Genomic DNA, 21,777 nt, shown 5'->3' on the forward strand with positions numbered 1-21,777 from the left:
GTGGCTTTGGGAACAGTGGGAATGCAGCCCCTCAACAGGTGGGCATGATGGTGTTTTTGGGGACAGTGGGGATGCAGCAAGGAGGCGTGACAGTGGTTTGGGGACAGTAGGGATGCGACCCCTCAGCAGGGGGATGAGATGCTGGCTTTGAGGACAGCAGGGGTACAGTGTGGGGGATAGGATGGTGGCTTTGGGGATAGTGGGAATGCAGCCCCTCAGCAGGCAGATGTGTTGGTAATTTTGGTGACAGTGGGGACATGGCAGGGAGGTGTGACAGTGGTTTTGGGAACAGTGGGGACATAGTGCGGGGGGATGTGATGGTGGTTTTGGGGACATTGGGAATGCAGCCCCTCAGCAGGCAGACACGACAATGGTTTTGGGGACAGCGGGGACATTATAAGGAGGCATGATGGTGGCTTTGGGGATGGAGGAGACATTGTCAGGCAGATGTGATGGTGGTTTGGGAACAACAGGAATGCAGTCCCTCGGCAGGTGCTCGTGGAGGTGGCTTTGGGGACAGGCGCACTCAGCACAGGGCGCGGAGGTGGCTTTAGGTACAGCGGCCAGGACAAGGTGCGGGCGGCAGGCCTGGTGCCCGTGTCCGTGGTGCGGGCAGTGCGGGCACCCTGGGGGCTGCGGGAGAGGCCGGGCCCGCAGCCCCATCTCCCATAGCCCCATCTCCCGAAGTCCCATTCTCTCCTCTCCCGCAGACCCCTCTCCTGCAGCCCCATCTCCCATGTCCCGCAGCATCATGTCCCGCAGCCCCATCTCCCCTCTCCCGCAGTCCCATCTCCCATAGCCCCATGTTCCACAGCCCCATCTCCCCTCTCCCGCAGCCCCCTGTCCCGCAGTCCCATCTCCCATAGCCCCATGTTCCACAGCCCCATCTCCCCTGTCCCGCAGCCCCCCTGTCCCGCAGGCCCATCTCCCATAGCCCCACGTTGCGCAGCTCCCTCTCCCCTCTCCCGCAGCCCCATATCCCCTGTCCCGCAGCCCCATGTGCCCTCTCCCGCAGCCCCATGTGCCCTCTCCCGCAGCCCCATATCCACTCTCCGCAGGCCCCGCCGGGGCGGGGGTCGCGGGGCGGTTGCCATGGCAGCAGCCGGGCGGCGCGCGCGGCCGGCGGGGCGCGGCGCGGCCCCGGAGCGTACCATGTGCGCCCGGCGGCGGGAGGCGGCGGCGGAGGGGCCACGACGACAGCGGCGGCTGCTGCTGCTGCTGCCCTGCTGCTACCGCTCCGCCACGGCGGGCTCGGCGCGACCAGGAGCCGCTGCGTCAATGTAACGGCGGGGACGGGGGAGGCCGGGGCGGGGGCGCTGGGCGGCATTTCCACGCCGCGCGTGGCCGCGGGGAGCGGGGGGGGCGGACGGGATGGGGGGGCGGAGGGCGGGCGGGAGGCGTTAAAATGGCGGCGCGCAGGCGGCCCCCGCGCTAAACCGGCCCCCGTGGCTCGCCCCGCGCCGCCGCGCGTGGCTCGGAGCGGCCGCCGCTGCCGCTGCCTGCGAGCGCCGCTGCCGCCGCCGAGGTAAGGCCGGGGCAGGCTCGGGGCCCCGCTGCGGGCAGGGGGGCGCGCTGCGGGCAGGGGGCGCGGCGGCGGGGGCCGGTCCCGGTGCCGGTGCCGCGGACGGGTGGCCCGGCATTGCCGGCGGGGCTGCCCGCGGGTGCCGACGCGGCTCCGCATCGCTCCTTTGTCTGGCGGCGGCGGGCCGGGCCCCGCTGTGCCCCGCCGGGCGGCCGGAGCTTGGCGGGCACGGTGGGCTGCTCCTCGGAAGGGGAAAAAATAAAATCACAAAACCCGCACCGAAACTAATGTTTGCGGCCGAAAGTGCTGCGGGCGCTGCCGTAACCCCCGAAAGCCTCGTAGCGTTGCAAAACCCCCCCGCTCGGAGCAGAGGGAAGCGGAGTTTTACTTCTGGAAAAAGCAGCACAAACTCTCCGGAGGGCTCCGGCCACCGCAGCGGCGGGAGAGGGGCCGGAGGGGAGTGGGGTTTTTTCCTCTTTTTTTTTCTTTTTTTTTTTGGACTCTTATGAAGACATGCGCATTTGTTCATTCTTGCCACCGCACTGGAGTCTGCCTAGAAACAAAGAACACAGCCTGGCGAAGTTGATGCTGGCTCCCAAAGTGTCTGGCCTTTTCCCCCGCCCTCCCCTTCATTTGCCTGTGCCATAGTTAAAAGCCTCGAGATGTTTCCTTCAATTATTTCCATGTGCCGGCTGATGGAAACATCTTCCCTGTCCCCCCGTCTCGCCCCCCCACGCGAACCCTCCCGAGCCAGGTTACGCATTTGGGAAAGTGCAGCCATGACAGACGGAGCAAGTTCTCTCTCCCATTTTGCCCCGGCCCCGCGGTGTGACAGCTCGCAGGAGGTGTGCCTTCCCTCCGGGAGCCTCCCCCTTGCTGAATCATCGCCGAGCCATGGCCGGACAGCTCGTCCTGGCGGAGAGCGGAGCATTCCCCGGTCGGGCATGAGGCAGAGACCTGTTAACATTCGGCTCAGGCGCGGGCGAGCGGCTGCGGGGGGAAAACCTTCCCCTTTCATGGCAGCGGGAGCGGCGGGTGCAGTTCTGAGCTCAAAGGCAAGACGTGCGCTGCTGTAAGGAACATCCCCTGCCTTTGAGGTAGTGAAACTCCGAACGCCTGATCCTGCAGCTTTTGGCTCTCTGAAAACTCCTGCCTTGCTCGGATAGGCTCCGTCTGCGACCAACACCTGGCTCGGGGAGCGACATGCGAATTCGTGGTGCTGTAGCTATTAGCAGTAATCCTGTATGGCGTTTGCACAGAGAAGCATGTGAGCAGTAGTGTTGTGTCCGTGCTATTTGCCTAAAACTAGTTTATTCTGTGCTGATGGAAGTCGTTGCCTTCATTACTGCAAGGAAATAATGACTTAATCTTTTTGGAGCTTGGGGTGTGCATGTGTCAGATGCTGAGGTGTTGCTGGGTATCCCTGCCTCCATTGAAAGGTTGCCAAAAAGTATGAGAGGTGGGATGACCAGTTTTGAGCTGGGGTGTATCAGGCAAGACTAAATTGCAGCAGTTGTTGGACACGTAATGTGATCGTGTAATTAGAGTGAGGTTATAGTCTATACTGTGTCGGAACTATCGAATGTCTGAGTTGGAGCAATCTGAATTAAGCCACTTCTTCTGGAATTATGCAGAAGCAGAAGTAATGCAGTTAAAGTTTCCATATAGCAGCTTTCATGGGGTTGCAGAGATGTTTTCCCCCTATGGGTCCTCTTTGTGGGTATTTTGCTGTTGAGGTAGTACAGGAAGGCTGCAGTGGTGCTGCTCTCCAGGTTGGAGAAACGCCTTAAGTGACACAGTCCTTCTTGGTGGAGCTTTATTTACTATTGAATCATGTAGCTTGGCCCTGGTGGGGGCAGGGGGATAGGAAAAAGTTCTTCTTTCTGCTGAAGGAAGAACTTGGGGATTCAGCTTTGTGGAGAACTGAAGGGCTTAAAGGACTCTTTAATTTGGTCTTAAAACTTTCCTGCCCCCATTGCTCTCCATACCCCAAAAAAGATGTGTGTTAGCAAGTGGTCTGCTGGAGAGCCCATAGGCTGTGGTCCTCCCAATGCTCCTGCCAGTGAGGCAGGATCCTGGTGGGGCTCTCGAGCGGCTCTGGTTTGCTGTGGGGCTGTGGCAGCACAGCTGTGGACCAGCAGACCTGGGAGGCTGTGCAGAGTTATGGTGTGTGGGCACCAGCCCTGCTCACAATGCTAATTTCCCTCGGTGTGTGTGTGTGTATATATATATATATAGACATGGAACATATTTAAATTAAGTCATTTTAAAGTAGAGATGGCCCAGAAAAGTTTGAGAGCTATTTCAGTGTTTGAGTGTTTGTCTTTGAAAGACAATGGACTGTGCTGAAGCTTCTAAGTATTATGGGATGCCCTTCTAGCAGGAGGAGGAACAGTCTGCTTCAGGCATAGTTGGCCTTCCTAGAAGTGGCTGAGTTATGCACCTGGTTCTGGCTGTCGATAGTTATGTCGCTGTTGTGAGTCTGGTGCTGGTTTATGGGCCTTTTGGGATATACTGGCAGGGGCCCAAAGCGGAGCTGGTGGTCAGCAAGGAAATTGGTTGGCTCTACCATGCTGTGAACTGTGCTGCTCAGCCTCCTGCAGCATCTGGCCAAACCAGGAGAATTCTGACTGCTGTGGGAGAGTGAGGGAACCACATAGAGAATGAGAGGGTAGATCTAGGGCTGTCATCCCTCCCTCCCAGTGCTGGACCATGTGCTGCAGGAAGGTTATTGACCGTAGGGGTACTGGGCAGCTGTCCCTCTGAGATGTTGGGATGTTGCATCCACACAGTGGATTTTCTAGTCATTTTCATGCCAGTTCCACTTCCCAAGCCGTAGTGGCCTGCTCCGCCCTCATGTTGGGTAATGACTGGCATGAACCTTAATGTTACTTGTAGATTTTTACAGACTTAATAATTTACTCCTGGGCTTGCCCCATCTTGGCAAGAGGAACACATGGACCATCGAGTTTTGCACTTATGGTGCCACCAGTAGTGAGGTTTAGAGAGTTGTTCTGCACACTTAAGTGAATCTCAAAGTGCAAATTCAAAGACTTGGGACAGCGAAGAGAGAGAGGTTGGCTATCTTTTTGCAGCATAGCTTGAAAATCAGTTTTGAAGCTGGTGCTGTAGTGGAAGCAGTTGTCCTGCTTCCAGTCCTTTCCTCCAGTCTTTTTACCATCCATTAATTAAGAATAATTTTTTAGAATAACAGGTAAAAAAGTGATGCTTATTTTAAGACATCACTGCTCCTTGGTTGACTTCTCCATGTGGCCACAGAAATGGTTGTGCTGGCCCAAGGACTAGTGGGGCACAGGCAGGACAGGATAGGGCTGAGCCACAGCAAAACTGCATGGCTGGTGTCTGGCAAATGGATCTTCCTAAATACACAAGTCAAACCTAGTCATCAGTGCCTGCAGCTTAGTCAGGAGCCTAAACAGCAAATGAAGATTTTCTTTGTGTCTAATACAGGCACAGGTGAAGATGATGAATATGCAGGCAGGATTTGGTGACTGGTGCAGGACACCCCTGCTGTGCTGGTGGTGAGAACTCGGCTTTGGCAATGCAGCAAACCATTGCGTGACTCAGACGTGTTGGGAAAGAGTGTGCAGCCTTCATAGGAGCAGGCGGTTCTGACCATGAGCATACTAGAAGTCACGTGTGGAAACTGAGTACTGGGAACACAGGACTGCTCAGTGAGAGGGAGGCTGAGCTCTGAAAACCAGAGTTTGCTTAATCTCGTTTTCCCAAAGGTAGTCACAGGAGCTGTGGCTCTCTTGGGGTGCTCTGAAAACTGCAAACATCCAGCCGAAGAACTGCCACCTCAGGCAGACGTGGCATCCTGCATTTCTGTTACCCAGGTCCAACCTCCTGGCACCCATTAAGAAAAATCTGAGAAAAATCTTTTTCGACATGATAGAAACACTGATTTGGGGAATGTCTGCAGCCTGGAAGCAGGGAAGAGAGGATGTCTTTATTGAACAGTGTGTGTTTGCTCTTAAAATCCCGTAAAAGCTCTGAAGCTCAAGCTTGCTTGATTTGCTGTGTTTGCCATATGTAATATTTCAGTGAGAAGTTTCAATTCAGTGTGGCTCAGTTGATGCAGGAGTTCCTTTTTAGGTGATAGAGATCCACTTACCCATGTGTAATGTACTGGTTTGCTTCTTAGACTTATTTTTGGTGAGCTTCTTTTTAATTGTAGTCCAGACCTCTGGCTAGTGCATGCATCCTTCTCTAGGGCAATGCTCAGGTCCTAATTTGTCACATGATTTAAGCACAGATTTGTCTCTCTTGCTGAAGTGCAGTGTTTAAGCTGGAGTGTTTGTAATAAAATGCTTTGTAATTCTCTGCTCACCTCTGGTGCAGCATCACGGGAACCCTGGACTTTGTATGTGAGTCTGCTGCTAGAATGGAGTTCCTTATCATGCCCCTTAAGTATAGAAACTGTATAAATATATCCTTTTAGTTTTTCTTCAGGTTCCCATGTGTGCAAATTGCTGCCTCTGAATAGATGATTTACCAGAATTTATACTTGTGATGCTTTTGCTGTTGGGCACCTCTTGCCTGCTTAGCTGTGCATTGTGTGTTGTTCGTGTGTATCCTCCCCTTTTTCCATGCCATCTTCCAGGAAGGATTGTCTACCCAGAGTGATGTTATCGTCCCCCATTTTAAATGGTGTCAGCAGATATTTGTTTTTTCCCTTCTCCTGTCCTGATGTTAAGTACTTACCATGGGAATGAGTTGCTTGTGTTACTCACAGGGAGCAAATCTGTGACTTGGCCTCCAAATTATCTGGCCCTGCCGAGTGAGGGCGAGGGCCTCGGGAGCCCTTGTAAAGGTGCCAGGATCTGTTTGCCTGCTATTTTTTTGTCAAAGCAGGGAGGCCGATAGTGAGCTGAAAAAGCGGTGGCCTTCTGAGCTGGGTATTTTATGTCTGAGGGCTTCTGAATGCATAAAATCAGAGAGAATGTGTCTGTGTAATCCGATCTGCTCTTGAAAGCCTTGTGGAGGGCTGCATGCTGCAGACATAAGCTGTGTCAATAAGAACTCTATTCACCCTCGGAAAACAGCCTCGTGATCAGGGTTGATTGGCAGCCTTCCTAAGGGAGGGCCATTTTTTGAGAAAGAGCTCTGATTTTTTGGCGGTACTTCTGACTGCCTTTTTGGACTCCCACTTATTGTTCTTTCCTTGGCGTGATAAACTTGTATATTTTTTTTGCTGTGGGTCAGAGGGAGGATTTCATGTAGCACGATAACTGAGTGTGGGGTGTTTCCCTCCTGGCAGTGCAGCCCCTCTGCCAAAGCAGCATTTGTGAGCATGAAAGTGAAGGATTTAAAGGAATATGAGGCAGGACTGGAGGTCACTGTGTGCAGGAGAGCAAACCACAGTCTGTGCGTGCTCGGGGTGCTGTCTTGCAGAACAGTGGCACTAAACACCCATCCTTGTAAAAGTCTTGGATGGTAATGCACAAAATGTGTGGTTGTGCATGTTTATGTGCTTTTTCCCCCTTGGTTCTGCAGATGTCTGTGTTACTCAGAAGTGTTGGGTGAAATTCTGCTTTCGGTAATGCTGCCATAAATCTGCTGTGAAGGCAGTGTTGTACTAAAGGCTGTAATTTGCTGGTTGCTATTATTTAAAAAAAAATCATGCAAGTCAAAAAATCTAACTCTGCTTTATGAAGTGTTCTACACCTGGCATGTAATCTTTTAAAATCTTGTAGGAAAAATCTGCTTGAGTTGATAAAAATGATGCTTATGAGATTTTGTGAAAGCAGAATTTTAGTCAAAATACAATGTTCTGAGCTGCTGTTCAGTGTGTAGTGTTTGTGTAAATGGCATTTTCTGCTGTATTACATATGTGATAGTCAGTGTTTGTTCTGCTGAGATCTCAAAAACCATTCTCTCTGGCATTTGAGTTACTGGCTTTATCAGAAGAGCTGCCGGGCTGTCAGTTTTGCATGTTTCTTTTTTTCTTGCAGGTCCCTTGGTCTATCTGTCACTTTTTCAAAGCTCCATGTCCTTACTCAAGTGATGATTTGAAAATTAGCTCATCTGTATGTCTTTCTGGGTTATTCCTGTAGCTGCAAATGAAGGCTTGAAAAATATAATTAGGATGTAATATGCACGAGCTCAGAAAAAACCCAACAAAAAATGAAGTAATGCAAAGCTATTATTTAAAAGAAATGCAATTATGTTTTGAGCCAATTGAGGCTTGACTTAATTTCTCAGGGTTTGCTGGTGATGATGTAATAAAGCCAAAATTAACTCCTGAAATGTGCCTATCCTGAGTCAGGAATTTGGCTGGTGAAAATGGAGAGAGCCACTGAATGGAGGGGAATCCCCTTGCAGGGGAGTCTGGCGCTGTGCAGTTTAGAAATGGATGCAGCATTTGGGATGATTCCTGTAGTCCCATTTACCTGGCTCTCCTCAGTGATTCCCCTTCACTTAAAGGCCGGATCTTGCCTAGAAGAGCTTTAAAAACAAACTGGTTTAGGTGGGATTGGCCCCTGGGCAGGCAGAGTGTGGCCCTGGGCAGGGTGAGCGTGGGCAGGAAACGCTGGTTTCTCTGCTGCAGCTGGGTAATTTGTTTTTACTTCCTGTTCCCAATCTGTTTGGGTCAAAAGTAGCGGTGTTTTTCCATATTAAGATGTTTGGCTTCATTCTGCAAGGCGGCAATAAATTTCACACTGCACACAACGTGTTTCTTACATTTCAGAGATGCTTTATTGCTGCCTTTGACTTTTAATTTGGATGGTGAAACCTTTATTAGTGCTTTCTTTGTTGCACAACCTGCTTTTCAAGGAAAACAAAAAGCTTTTTCTTTTTTTTCCTTCTGCTTTGAAAAGAGCCTTTGAAATAGCTTGCAGGTTGTAGCTGAGCAGAGGGAGAGGTGGCAGGTCTGTCTGCCATGACCAGCTCCTCAACAGGCTTACAGGGAGGCTGGGACACCTCAGCCTGCTTTGGTGTAACTGATCATGAGGGGATAATGCTGCTGGAGTTAATCGGGATGCTGGCACTTAATTCTTTCATGGTTGTGAAGCATTTGGTGATCTTTTGGTGGAAGGTTCTGGGGCTGTGGCAGAGAGGTGTGGTTGTGCCATGCAGGGCTGTGATGCTGGGAGGGAGGAGCCCCTGTGGGTTGTTGGACCAGTCGTTAAAGTGGTCCTAAAAGCTGGAATGGTGAGCTACCAAATGTCCCCATCTTACTGATAGAAAATCCTGCCCAGTTTTCCAACGAGCTTCTGCAAAAGAGCATCACCTGCTCTGAGCCATGGCTGGCTGCCAGGCTGCTCTGGGAATTGTTCTCCAGAGCACTGGGTTAGTCCACAGCATGCAAAGCATTACCACAAAGTACAAAATGGATGGAGAAGAGAGAATTGGGCTCTTTGGGCTCTTCCCTGGCTGGACAGCAAAAGTGCTTGGGTTTCTGCTCCCAAAATCTGGTCAAAATTTTTGATCAATGCTGGTCACTCTTCTAATCAAGCTGTTCTGATCTCCTACTCTGTCTGCAGCCAACAGGTCAAAATGGATAAACCTTTTTATAGCCATACCAGGTATCAGTGGGCTCCTTTCAAATACAGTCTGAACATTTTTTATATAAATAATAATGAGCTGGGCCAGCCCAGGGGCCTTGTTACTGCATTTTCAGATACATTTCAGGGAAGTTATTTTTGAAGTGCAGAAAAGAAACAGTAGCTTGGTTATGCACATATGTAATCCTTGGGGTTACAGGTGATTTATCTTCCTTTCTCTGAAGCTTCCAGGTGCTAGTGTTATGTCTGACCAAAGAAGGCAGAGCACAGAGTTGTCTTGTGGTGCCTTCATGCCCTTGAACAGACTGTCCAGGTTTTGGGGCTGACCATCCTTTGCACTTGATCCTGCACCCACAAATGAATCCCTCCATCCCGTGCACTCTGCTTGTTCCACAGAGTCCATCCCTGATGGATTCAGCTTGACTAATTACTCAGTGAAGCACTCAGTGTTACAACCTCAGTGCCCTTTGTTAAGCATAGCCTGGGTAATGAGCTAATGTTGGCAGTGTCCCAAGTACCCAGGGGTGGTCTGGCTAATGCAGCAGCACCTTTCATGCCATGCTGGAGGAAGCCACACTTCAGGTCGCGTGAATAAGGCTGGCCAGAGTGGGCTGCACTCCTGCAGTATGACCAGTGAGGTGACACCTCTGCTGCCTCTGAATGCAACCAGCCTCCTCCACCTTGCTCAGAAACGGAGACAGGTTGTCTCCACTCCTCCCCATGCCTGCTCTGTGCACCCACATGTGCCCACAGCTTGGCTGGCTCTCACCTGGGACTGACCACCTTCACCATGATTTTCAGGGACTGCAGAGCAGTTGGTTGAATTGCTGTGATCCATGTTTCCTCTGAGACCGAGGAGATAAGTGGGACATGTGGGTTAGATTCTGCATGATGTTTTCTGAACCTTGCTGAAGGGAGAGACCTGCTGGGTTGGGGACTTTCCAGCTCTGGTGACTGTGTTGTAGTGACTCATTCAGTAGCTGATGCTCAGATACTGAGGTTGGAATGAGGATGCTGCTGCTGAACGGCAAATTCATTCTGTGCCCTGTGTGAGGTGGAAGGTTTATCCTTCTGACAAGACCCTGACATCCATTCATAAGGTACAGGGAAGCTTCTGGTGTGTTTAATAACAGATATTTATTTTCTGTACAATGCCACCCATCTTGTTTCTCTGGAGATACCAGGATTTCTAAATTCAGCCCAGTTGTAGAGATTGTCCTAGATGCCCTTAGTTGGGTGAGTGCACCATTTTCAATGCCAGCTTACATGAGAAAGTTTTCCCCTGGGTCTTGGAGCATCTCCACTTGCTCAGCCAACATGAGGGATGCAGTAGCTGGTGACTTCTGGGTGGAAAGAGTGGCTGGATAACACTGCAGAATTCATCCATTTCACAGGGTCTGCACCCAGTTCCCCTTGTATGTTTTTAATGTGTATGGCTTTCAGCATATACAAGGAGAGAAGCAAATGTGGGGAATGTGTGTATTTGGGAAAATCGTGGAAGCCTCTTGACAGTGGGGTGTTGCCAAGGCAGAGCCATTGGTGGCTGCATGAGCTCCCAGGCTGTGCTGGGTGCCCTTGGCTCCATGGGTGCCATGAGGAGCTGAGCCTGCCATTTCATGCTCTTCAAAAGGTTTTGCCACTAGAAGGTGTGCTGTCTTTCCTCCCTGCTGCTGTCCTCTCTCCTCTCTCGAATGTTTTCCTGTCCAAGGGAGAGGGCAGGAGTGATGCCTGGGCCGATGCAGGCTGTGCTTGGGTCAGCTGGAAATGCTGGTGAAAGTGGAGCTGGAGGATGCCCAGGGCTGTAGGAGAACATCTGCAGGGGTGAGGCTGAGCTGGGCACTGATGGCCTTTCACAGGGTACTGAGGTTTTTTAGTTCAGTAACACATTATTACAATCAGGTACTGATGTAATAAGAGTAATGCTTAATGCAGCCATTGCATAAGGCTGTCAGTTCAGGGAGGTGCCTTTGATCAGCAGTAACACCCTTTTTGAAACAAAAGAACTGGACAATTGAGTTGGACTGATCCTGTGCAGTGGCAATTCACCTCAAACTGCATTTCAGACCCTGAGATTATCTCAGTTGGTTAAAACTTGGTTGTAATAATGCCAAGGTCATGGGTTCCATCCCCTATGTGGGCCATTGACTTAAGAGATGGACTCGATGATCCTTGTGGGACCCTTCCAACTCAGAATAGTCTGTGATTCTGTGATTCAGATAACTGCCCCCTGATCCCAGCTCTACAGGCCTGAGGATGTGTTGTCTTGACTTTCCAGTGTGGGGACCAGTAGAGCACATGGGGAAGTCCAGCCAAGCATGTCATATCTTTTTTGTCATGAATTTCCCTTTCCCTCAGTAAAATGTAGTGCAAACACTTGTGAGACTCTTTTAGCGCGATCTTTCATGATGTTCAGCAGCAAACGTGGCTGGTGACTTGCTTTTCTGATAGCTTTCTTTTGAGCATCCTCAGATATTTCTTCATCAATGTCATGATGTCTGGGTAGAGGGTTCCTGCAGTTGAGTTGAAACTTAAATTCCAAAAGACTTTTTTTTTCTCCTGAAAGTGGATCTGTGGCTGAATTTGCTCCTGTTACTGGCTTCATCTTCAGGTTGCTGGTGTTGGCTGTAAAACCATTAAATCCCTCATGGGGTTGTGCAGAGCAGTGTCTTCAGTTGAGTCTGAGTGTTAGTGAGGAGCAACTTGAATCTAAAACTGGGTTTTGGTCATCAGTGATGGGACTCTTTGTTGGTCCCCTGTGCCTGTGCCACGTGCTGATGCTGTGGCATGTCCAGGCTGGTGAGTGCCAGCTCCCACTCCCTGGCAGAGCCTGGGGCTGAGCACCACTTGTTGCTGCTGCAGCAATAACACTGCTACAGCATGAGTGAGACTTTCCCCTTGTCTGTTCATAGGCAGAGAACCTGTTAGGACTGCAAAAACTTGTCGCAGAGTTATGCAGCAATTACAAGCATCCTTCTCCCTTTTTAGGTTAAACTAACACTGCAAATAGGTTTTATTTTATAAGACGCTTGGTACAACAGAAGAGTTGAGGGGTAGAAGTCCATTGCAGGGATTATAGTCCAAATATAACAACTTTGTGATAGTCAGAAAGTGAAGCTGGCTACAAATGGGAGTGATCCTGAGAGGAACGTACAAAACTCAATATTCTGAATAATAGAAGAATGAATTTAAATTCGTTTAATGTCAGTAATCTATGTATTATTAGCCTTAATCTGCTTTTGAGAAGCATACAGACATGACTTTTTTTTCCCCAGCTCTCCATAGAACTGCATTAATAAGAACAGAGTGTTTCTTCTGACCTCTGCCTTTAGACTATGAGCTCCCAAGGGCACAGATTTTTCTTCTGTATTTTTGGACAGCATCTGCAGGTAGTGAAAGCTGCCACAAATAAATGGCAAAACTGTGAGCGTGTTACTGCAGTCCCTGATCACTTAGCAAGGGGCTAATCCTGCGTGATGCTTACGGGAGAGTGAAACAAAGGCCTGCAATCTGATATGAGTGTGTGGGTGGTTTTAGGATGGTCTTAAACCTCCATGTGCTGCTGAAGTGGTTCTCAGGAGGGTGATCTCATGAGGAAACCGAAAGCTGGGAGAGTGTGAGGGGATGCAGGCTGCTGTAGTTTTGGATATACAAATTTCTGGATGGTTTACCAGAGGTGAGGGGGCGGTCCCGTGGTGTAATGGAGAGCACTCTGGACTCCAAATCCCAAGGTCCTAAGGTCGAGTCTCAGTGGGACTCTTCCCCTGGCAGTTAAAGCCTCCCTGCCATCCGATCCCGTCAGATCTCGGATGCTCAGCAGGGTCAGCCCCGGTTAGTACCGGGTGCTGTGACAGTCCCAAGGACTTCCTGTCACTGTCCAAGCTTGCTTAGCCCTGGCAAATGGACCTTAGGACTTAAAAGGTGGGGCCAGTTCTGTGCACGCTGTGCCTCACCTCAAAAATCCACTGCACAGGCTGGAAGGGCACACCCATGTGGGGAGAGCCCTTCCCAAATCTTCGTTCACAAAGTTTGGCCGTACATACATACCAGAGGTGAGGTACAAATGCAACAGTACTGTTAAATATCGTAGTATTATTAGCTGGATTGTGGAGACAAAGAGTCAAGTCTGGTTTTAGGATTGTTGTTTTTCCTTTCAATGTGGGGAGAGTGCCATGGCAGCCTCTGACACCTTCGGGTGGGAGGTTATCACGATTGACTTGATGCATCTCCCTCCTCTGAGGGAGAGAGCTGGTGCACCCGAGCTCGTGTTTCTGCAAAAATGTGTTGTTGCTCATCCTGGAGATCCAGGCAACCAAAATGAGAGAGAGAATTAAAGCATGAGATCTGCTTGCTCATGACCTGAATCCCCTAATCACAGCCTCATGTAGGTGAAGCTCTTAGGCTGGGTTGAGTAGAGGGCATCTCCACTCAAGAAAATGTACATCTGCCTTCCCCCTCCCAGAGGCAGAGCTTACTCGTGGTGAAATACAGTTGTAAGGACCTTAAACCTTGCCTTAAGCCAGACCCGCTGTCTGTGGCATCGCTTCCCCTGCAGCAGGCAGAGTGAAGGCACGTGGTGAAGATGGGTGAGTGCTACCTGAGCTCCCTGTCCCCAGGACTCCTCCCCTGGGTGCCACAAGTGTATCCAGGTGAGTCCTTGCCTTTTGGAACTGGTCCTCCATTTGATGGACTTGAATTAGAGCCTTAATTGTATTTAAGTGTTGTGATGCTACTTCCCATGTTTTAATCTAGGAAGTAACATTAAGGTGGTTCATGCAACAGTGCAGCCACTTTTACTGACCCTGTAACTTCCTTTGGACTGTGGCTGTTTTTCCCGGGGTATCCCACTAATGCCAACCCAGTGGTAATCCCACGCTTTCAGCATAGTGTTCAGTTTATTCCAGGTTGTAAAACTGCAGCCAGTGATGTAAGACTTGCTGTTTTTTTCAAGTAGATGGCTAAACTGAAAAATCAATTAAAAAAAAACAAACAAGAAAGGAATTTATTCCACCTCAAGTGTCTTGAACAAAGAAAAGTAAAAATAAAACCTGTCAGCACATTTTTGGCATGGAGGTGAAGAGCATTTTTTTGTGGAAAGATACGTAATTTGTTTATTTGTTAGATGAGAGGTAGAGATGTTTCAGCTGAGGGGTGGAGGAAAAAAGAAAAACAAGGGGGAAGAATCCTAATGCTCTTTGCATTTTGTAAAGAGATGCTTCAGTTTTTCTTTTGAAGCAGTCTGGAAATTCAGGTTAGTCACTGTAAAACTGAATAAATAATTTCTCTGAAAAGGACTGACTAGATTGCACACATAGCAGGTAGAAAGGCAGATTAAAATATTTAATAAAAGGACTATAAAAACAACTTTGGCTCAAATCCGTGGTAGTGTAAGCTGAAGGAGCAATCTCTGCAGTCTCTGATTTTTCAGTTACCTGAGGATCTGGCTTTTGTTTTGAATCTCTTTTCCTCTCCCTCCCCTCCTCCTCCCATGGTATGAAAGGTGTGTTTGTGTGGAGGATTTCTTGGAGCACATATTTCAGGACTGTTTCAGAACTCAGACAAATTGATCTGAAGGCTCGTCCTAGTCTTGATGGAGTTTTGTCTTTACAGCTCCTGTGAACCATCAGGGTATTGGTTCAGCTTCATGTCAGATACAGATAATTGGGATTTTGAACATCCCCCACAAACACTTAACAAAATACTAAGCAAATGTCTTTGAGAGCTAAGAAAAACCTGTGTTGTTGCCTGAAGGTTAAATTCACAGCTAGCTGCTCTCTTGGAATAAACTGATAACAAAATAGTTGCTAATATCTCATTCATTAGTTGATATTTCCACTACTGCTACTGATATGTGACCAGGGTTGAGGTTTTTGGGTCATAAGGGGCAGGAGTGCAGGAGCCAGGTCTGTGAAGTCTTGATACACTATTCATATGATGTGTTTAGGCAAGACAGGACAAGCTGTTGTCCCTTCACCTTCAGCCTGTGACTGCTGCGTGTTGGCCACGTGGGGTGTGGACAGCAAGGACCAGGCCAAGTGTGGCAAACTAGAGGAGCCATAAATTGGCTCACTCTTTGACCATTCTGTTGCAGAAAGTTACTGGGCTGTGCCTGGTAAGGTGCTGTTGGAGGTTGATGTGCTATCTGGGTGAAGTTCTTTGTGTTCAATTCGTGTCCAGTTTTGCGTTGCTGATCAAGGATGAATAAATAAATGCTCAAGGCCAGGCTGGGTGGGACTTCGAACAACCTGATTTAGTGGAAGGTATCCCTGCCTATGACAGAGGTATTGGAAATAGATGATTTTGAGGGTTGCTTCCAACCCAAACTCTTGCATTCTAACCTTTGGATGAAGCTGGATGTATCAGACTTGGCTATGATTTCAGTGTGAGGCCAGAGCTGCATCTGAGGAAACTTCGGAGAGTGTTGATTGAAGGTTTGTGTCCTGTTGGGTGAGCTCTAGTGTAGGGGCTTAGCCTTTAGAAAGTACTGTGTGTTTTGTGTTTGCCTTTTTGGCTTTTGAACATATGTGTGTTCCTTAAGAACAATCAGTTCTGAGAGAGTCTCCTGTCAATAATTGTTGGTGTTTGTGCAGCATGATCAAAAGAGTCTCTGCAGGCTGAAGGGGAGACTGAGCTTAGCCAGGCCCACAGTGGAGTCCCTGTGTGTTTGCTGTGCCCTTAAGGTATAGGATTAAGCTTGCAGAAGAGGAACGAGGTCAGGTCTAGACCAAGAAGCAGATTCTGGAATTTAGCCAAGAGTGTAAGTAAGGTTTTTCCTGTAACAGCATCCTAGATGTGGCAGTTGTGTTGACTTAGCCGAAATGAGGCTGACATCTGTAGGTCAGGCCTGATTAAAAGGGAAGGAGGGTGGAGAACAGCTCCGCGGGATAAAGAGGATTTAAAGATAACGGCGGGGGGAGATGCATGGCCCTTACTTGCAGAATTTGGTTTGGCCTTGGGAATCCACCATGCCTGGGAGCAGGGACCTCCTGGTCCCTGAGTTCTTCGTCAGCCCCAGAGCACTCTGGCTGCTGCTCTCTCCATCCCCAGTTCATGGATGTCTTCTGACTGATCCTTCCCCCCAAGTCTTGATTTTTTGGATAGAAGACTGATTTCAGTTTTCCTCTTCTGCTGTTCAAGGGAAACCTCCCACACAAACCTTTGGCTCGGTGTAAAACCTTAGTGTGAAGACAACACCTACCCCTCACTTTGTTGTGTTGAGGGGTTAAGTGTCTGGGTCTCCTGCTTGGTGCAGATGAAAGGTGCTGTATTGCTGAGCTGTGCTGTGTGCCAGAGCACTGTGTGCTGGAGGCTGCTTCAGAAAATGTTTCTGTGCTCCTTTTGACCTCCGTTGTATCTTCCTGCCCAAATTCAGTTGTGCTGACTGCTGAAGGTGCTGGAGATGCCTCTTTGTTGAGAGAGGAGGAAAGAGAAGGGTGATGACACTTCAGAAGCAATAACCCTGTACTTCAGTAGAGCAGCATATTGTGCCTAAAACTGGGCTTCATCATGGCTAGCTGCTGGTTAACTCACACGTTGAGTATGTTGCTCCCAGAAGTGCTCTGACACCAAGGATCTCCGTCATTTGGGATGGAGATTTTTCCACAGTGATTCCTTTCAGTGGAAAAATGGCTTATTTGACTAGATGAAAACTTCTGTGGTAAAAATCAGAAAAGGAATAGGGTGCTTGGCTTCTTCCCAAAGCAGGAGCTTTAGTTTCCAAATGAAAAACTTTCTTAGCATGATAAAAATAGAGAATTACTTTATGGGGAAAGTACTTGCTTCTCTACTGGCTCTGCTGGGCTGCCTTCAGCTGAGAGGAAGTGGGGAAATTACCCTCAGCTCCCTTGGACCACAACCAGCCCCGGTGGTTTTCCAGTGAAGTAACTAGAGTTACACCAGGGCTGTGCTTTGTCCCTTTAAATTTAAGGGATATATGAATCCATAAGAAAATTGAATTGCATGGCTCCCCTCCCTGTAGAACCTGCAGCCTGGATCATGTGTTGAATGCTGAGATTCCTCATGTTGGGGTGCTCAGTCCGGCAGAGCAGTGTGGATAGCTGTGATGACTGCTCACATCAATCCTTAATAACTTTTATATTTCGAGAAATAACAGCATAAGCACTAGTACCCTTCATAGAATTCTGGACCTCTCCGTCAGGAGACTGGCAATTATTTGGTGATTTTGTAGAAAATAAATTATCTCGGCTCTTATTCTAGTCTCTAAATTCATTTTCAGCTGTGACAAGAGCCAGGATTTAAGCCTGGGTCCCCCAAAGTAAAATGCAGTTAATTAGCCCACTCCATCATGTGGCATTCTCGGTTAACAAAGGCAGTACGCTCAGCCAGACAGCTCTTGCTTACAAGTGATGCTCACCTTTTGTATGGTAGAGTGCTTGCTCAGAGCCTGTAGTCCTTGTTTGCATCCCTTTTCAGCGGTGCTTCTTAACCCCTCTGTGCAGCCCCATTGTAGAGCTGCCTGTCTCCAGTTGGGAGACTGCTGGCACCAGGATGTGTTTGAGCTTGAGTGATGGTTTCTTTTACAGCAATGGCTGTGGAGTCTTACCAAGGTCAGAGACTGCTGCAGAGTAAAGGGGAAGAGGATTTCTACCCCGAGGACCTTGTAGCCCTCAGGGTGCTGTGATGTTAGTGGTACTGACTGTAACTTGTGAAGGGGGTTCAGGCAACAGCGGGGTGCAAAGTGAGCCAGCTGAAACAGCTGGATTTCTGAGCTGGAAGAAGGATGTGTGAGCCCTTGTATGGAGTCCTGGCTTGCTGTTCCCACCAGACCAGATCTTCTCACTGGCTGGAAGCTTGTTTGCATAGGGCAGCTTGTTTGCATCAGACACTGATAAGCAGAAGCTCAGCACCTAATGCTGTTGTGGCAAATCAGATGTGGTGAAATAAACCAGCCAGAAAGATGGTCTGCCCGCCCTCGGGGGACTGCTGCACTGCTCGTGGTACATCAGGGACATTTTTGCTTGCATGTCTTCATTGATTTGGTTTTAGAGGCTGGAGCAAGGCAGGTGCTTCCTGACCAGTGTGACTCCTGAGCAGGGTGGGCCATTGTGAAGTTTACCAAGCTGGCCACTGACCTCAGGTAGGTCACTTAAATGTTCTTCTGCAAAGGAATTACTTGTGTTAAATGTCAAAATTTGAGTTTTGCAGTATCATGATGTTGTACACTTTCAAAATAACTATTTTTCTTCCTCGTGGAAATATTTAAATTTGACTGTATGCAGTGTCATAGGATTCAGTAAACTGGGCAGAGGGACAGTCTTCAGTCTAGCATAACTATTGGCTGTAGTCTGTAAGAATGTGTCTGCAATTTAAAAAAGCATAGGGCCTTATTTTCAGACCCTGTCATCTATTTAGACCCAGGCTGTTCAGCACTTGGCTGTTTCCCGAAGTCTGCACTTGCTGATACTGTAATCCAGAGCCTGTGTGTGCAGGCAGTGCCATGTGGTTGAATGCAATCCTTGCACAAAAAATCATCTGTATGTAGATACTAAAATGTGAACAGTGATGGCTGTGTGAGTGGATAGCAGGTCACGACCCCCTGAAAATAGAAACATATTGATGTTGTTACAAAAAGCTGTGGAGCATGTTTTCCTTGAAAATTGTTATTCAATATTGTCCTTGCTGTCTTTTGAATTAAACATACCATAGGAGTTGGTTTGCTGGAATTTTGACTGTTGTGGAGCACTGGATATTGGGTAGTCATTATCAACAGCCAGAGAAGGTGGCGTGACCTACTGAACAGACAGCGAGATGCAGACACTCACAGCAGGGAAATCTAAGACAAGAGAACACATGGAAAAATATGTACAAGGTAAAACTTGCGCAGCCAGCCCTTATGCAGCAAATAAAGCAAGGTCTTATTGACCTTGGCAGCTGTACAGGGCAGTCTTTGCATAAGAATGACTTGTGCTTAATATGCTAGAGAAATTATTCAGGGACAAGTATTGCTGTTTTCTGCGGCGCTGGGGACGCTGTTGTCTTCCCTCTCCAGTTGCAACACAAACACAAATGCATTGCAGGCCGGGTGCAAGGAGGACCTGAGTCTCCTCACACATGTCCAGTTCTGCTTCCCATGGATTAGAGAAGGAGATCTGGTATTGTCCTGCTGGCAAAGCCAGACCGTCCAGTCCCTTATAGCAGCCACCTTTGAGAGCTGGCAGAGGCTGGGTAGAAAGTCAGCATATTGAGTGTCTTCCTTAATTAGTCTGTGCAGTTTGTGTTTGCTAATAAGAGATCTGCTAAACTTGGGGATCGTAGGAGCACTTTGCTCTCCGTATTGTGCCGTGTTGAGGCAAACAGAGGGACTAAACCTGCAAGCTGGTTAAATGCTGGGAGGTACCAAGCCCATCAGACATTTCCCATGCCCTGCTGCTTGTGTGCAGCTCTTGGACAGGCCAGACCCAGCTCACCTGCTGTTCAGTGTGGGCAGGAGTTAGAACAGAGCCTATACATGGTGGCTCCCTGCTTCAGAGCCTGATCCCCCTCCAGCCAAGGTGGGAGTGGGACAGATGGATGGTGAGCTGGCAGAGTCTCTGCTCCCCATGTCCTGGGGCCAGGCCAGTCCCATGGCCAGGGCTGTACCTTTGCATCTCTGCTGGTGGTGTTGCTTACTAAACCTTGCTACTTACTCAGTATTGCTGTTTTTCATGGTTTTTCTTTCTCTTCCTCTCTCACTGGACAGATCAGCCTTGTAAATGTCCATGTTCAAGAGCAAAGCTATCTTGAATGTTTGGCAGAGCAGGGTCTCCAAGGTCACTCTATCAGGAGAGGGCCAGAGACGGTGTTTGCTGATATTGATCATGGGAAATGTAATTAATGTGGGTATAAAGTGTTAAATGTTAAATTAAAATGTGAGATTTAAAGGCAGTCGATAGATCAATTCTGAGGCTGGGATGAAATGCTCAGACTTTCAAACAATAATCAGATTTCCGATAAAATCTCCACTGTGTGTAATTAAAGGGGTTGAAATACTAAATCAGGTGTTAAGGGAGTGATATTTAGATGATGTTGAAAGAACAAAGATCCAGTTAAAAAGAGCTGTCCTGTCTGCAGGCAGAGCCCTGGCTGGACAGAAATGATGTGGGGCTTGGGGGATGTACTGATGTAGCAACTAAAACTGCCAAAAGAAGAGAATGACGGGAAGCCTGCACAAATCTGTGCTACAGTGCTGAACATCTGCCTGGGAGGAGACAAGACCTTTTGGACCTGATAGCTCCTTTGTACTCTGATAATGGTTCTAAGACCTTGGTCCTTCCACATGCACAGACATTGCACCTGGTGGCATCTTGGTGGGTCTGTGTTTCAGAGGAGTTAGGACAGTGGGTTAAAGCCAACTCCAGGAGAAAGTGCTGCCGTACAAAACACTTTCCAAGAGTTAAAAATACTAATTACCAACTGCCACCATGTTGCAGTGATATCTTAGCTAGTCAGTAGGAGCAAAGGGATGCAGCTGATACTTTATTAAAAGGTAGCATAACAAATTAAGGAGAGGGGTAAAGTTCAGGTCAGGGCTACTGACAGTGGGATATATGTGGTGGCCTAGGGCATGTGGCATTTCCAGGACATTTCTTTGAAGTTTGTATTTTGCCTTATAATCCATAAAGAAATAAGCAGAAAAGGGTACAGAACAGTCAACTTCCTAGTTTAACTGGCCTGTGAGTAATGATTCCAAACAAGTTGTGCTTTAGGGGCAGCATCAGGTTTTGCTCTTCCATCAGCTTAATTTTCTGATGCTGCAAACTGTGCAGGAGAGTGTAGGCAACATCCATTCCCTGAATGTGTATCTTTGCTTTCATCCCTAAAGGGTAATTCAGAATATGGAACAGAGAGAGTATTTACTGTGGGCACTGCACCTGTCAAGGTAATATTACCATGGGATTGAGGGTAAAAAACACTTCTCTGCCAGATAAAATGAATAAACTCACTCTGGACACTTACTTGCTAACCTTGCCCTGTACCTGTGATGGGATTAGCTGTGAAGAAGTAGCTGTAAGGCTCTCCAGACCCTCAAAAGATGCATGTTTGAAGAGTGTGTGTTCTCATTGTGGTTTATAATCCTGGTGCAGCCTCTGCTGTGCAGTTCCTGAGGTTGAGATGCTGATTAAGTCCGTGGATTGTGGCCCCACCCAGCTGGTCGTCAGTCCCTTGAAATGTCTCCTGGTTGTGATTGTTACTGCTTAATTACGAGCCCTTCCTTAGCCGTGGGTTGAGCCAGGCTCCAGCTCACCTTGCTCCTTGCAGAGCAGAGAGAGAAGAGCAAACAGAGAGGTTTCAGTAGTGGAATGCTCTTTTGGAGCTTTTATATAAAGGTCTCTGAAAATTCCACCATGGCACAGCTGGGCAGAGGTAACCTGATCTTTGGAAAAGTCCCTTTGTGCTGTAGCTTACAGAAGGGCTTCTTGATTAACAAATCCTGAATGTGGGTTAGTTAAATCATAGTCCTTGTATTCAAGGTCACAGTTTTTTTTTTTAATTGCAAAACTTTCTTTTAAGTCTGGGATTGGAAATAAGACTGGCTGTGTTGAGCTCACAGAAAGGTTTGGAAATTGTGGCATTTCATCTCACGATTACTCTGTGTCACTCTGACCCCTCCCCTTCATCTAAGGGGAAAATAAGCTTTGTACACTGTTGTACACAGATTTTGAAGTTCATGGCTGATAGTAGAAGTCCCAGAAACCACGTGTCTCTGGGGAAGAGACTGATGCTCAG

The 21,777-nt window shown here is 48.4% G+C and overlaps 1 protein-coding gene across 9 annotated transcripts in view; it reads left to right on the forward strand.

Annotated features, from left to right (window-relative positions):
* The first annotated feature begins 1,170 nt into the window (after positions 1-1,170).
* MBNL3 (muscleblind like splicing regulator 3) overlaps positions 1,171-21,777 on the forward strand; it is a 94,560-nt gene continuing 73,953 nt past the window's right edge. For 3 of the 9 annotated variants that reach the window (XR_011699025.1, XM_071569253.1, XM_071569257.1), the window contains exon 1: positions 1,406-1,525. The gene's annotated coding sequence lies outside the window, so the exon portion shown is untranslated. Of the gene's footprint in view, positions 1,281-1,405; positions 1,526-2,406; positions 2,620-21,777 lie in introns of those variants that run through there. The other 6 variants (XM_071569254.1, XM_071569258.1, XM_071569259.1 and 3 more) reach the window with 5 other exon arrangements.

The sequence above is a fragment of the Pithys albifrons genome, chromosome 14, assembly GCF_047495875.1.
Source record: "Pithys albifrons albifrons isolate INPA30051 chromosome 14, PitAlb_v1, whole genome shotgun sequence".
NCBI lineage: Eukaryota > Metazoa > Chordata > Aves > Passeriformes > Thamnophilidae > Pithys > Pithys albifrons.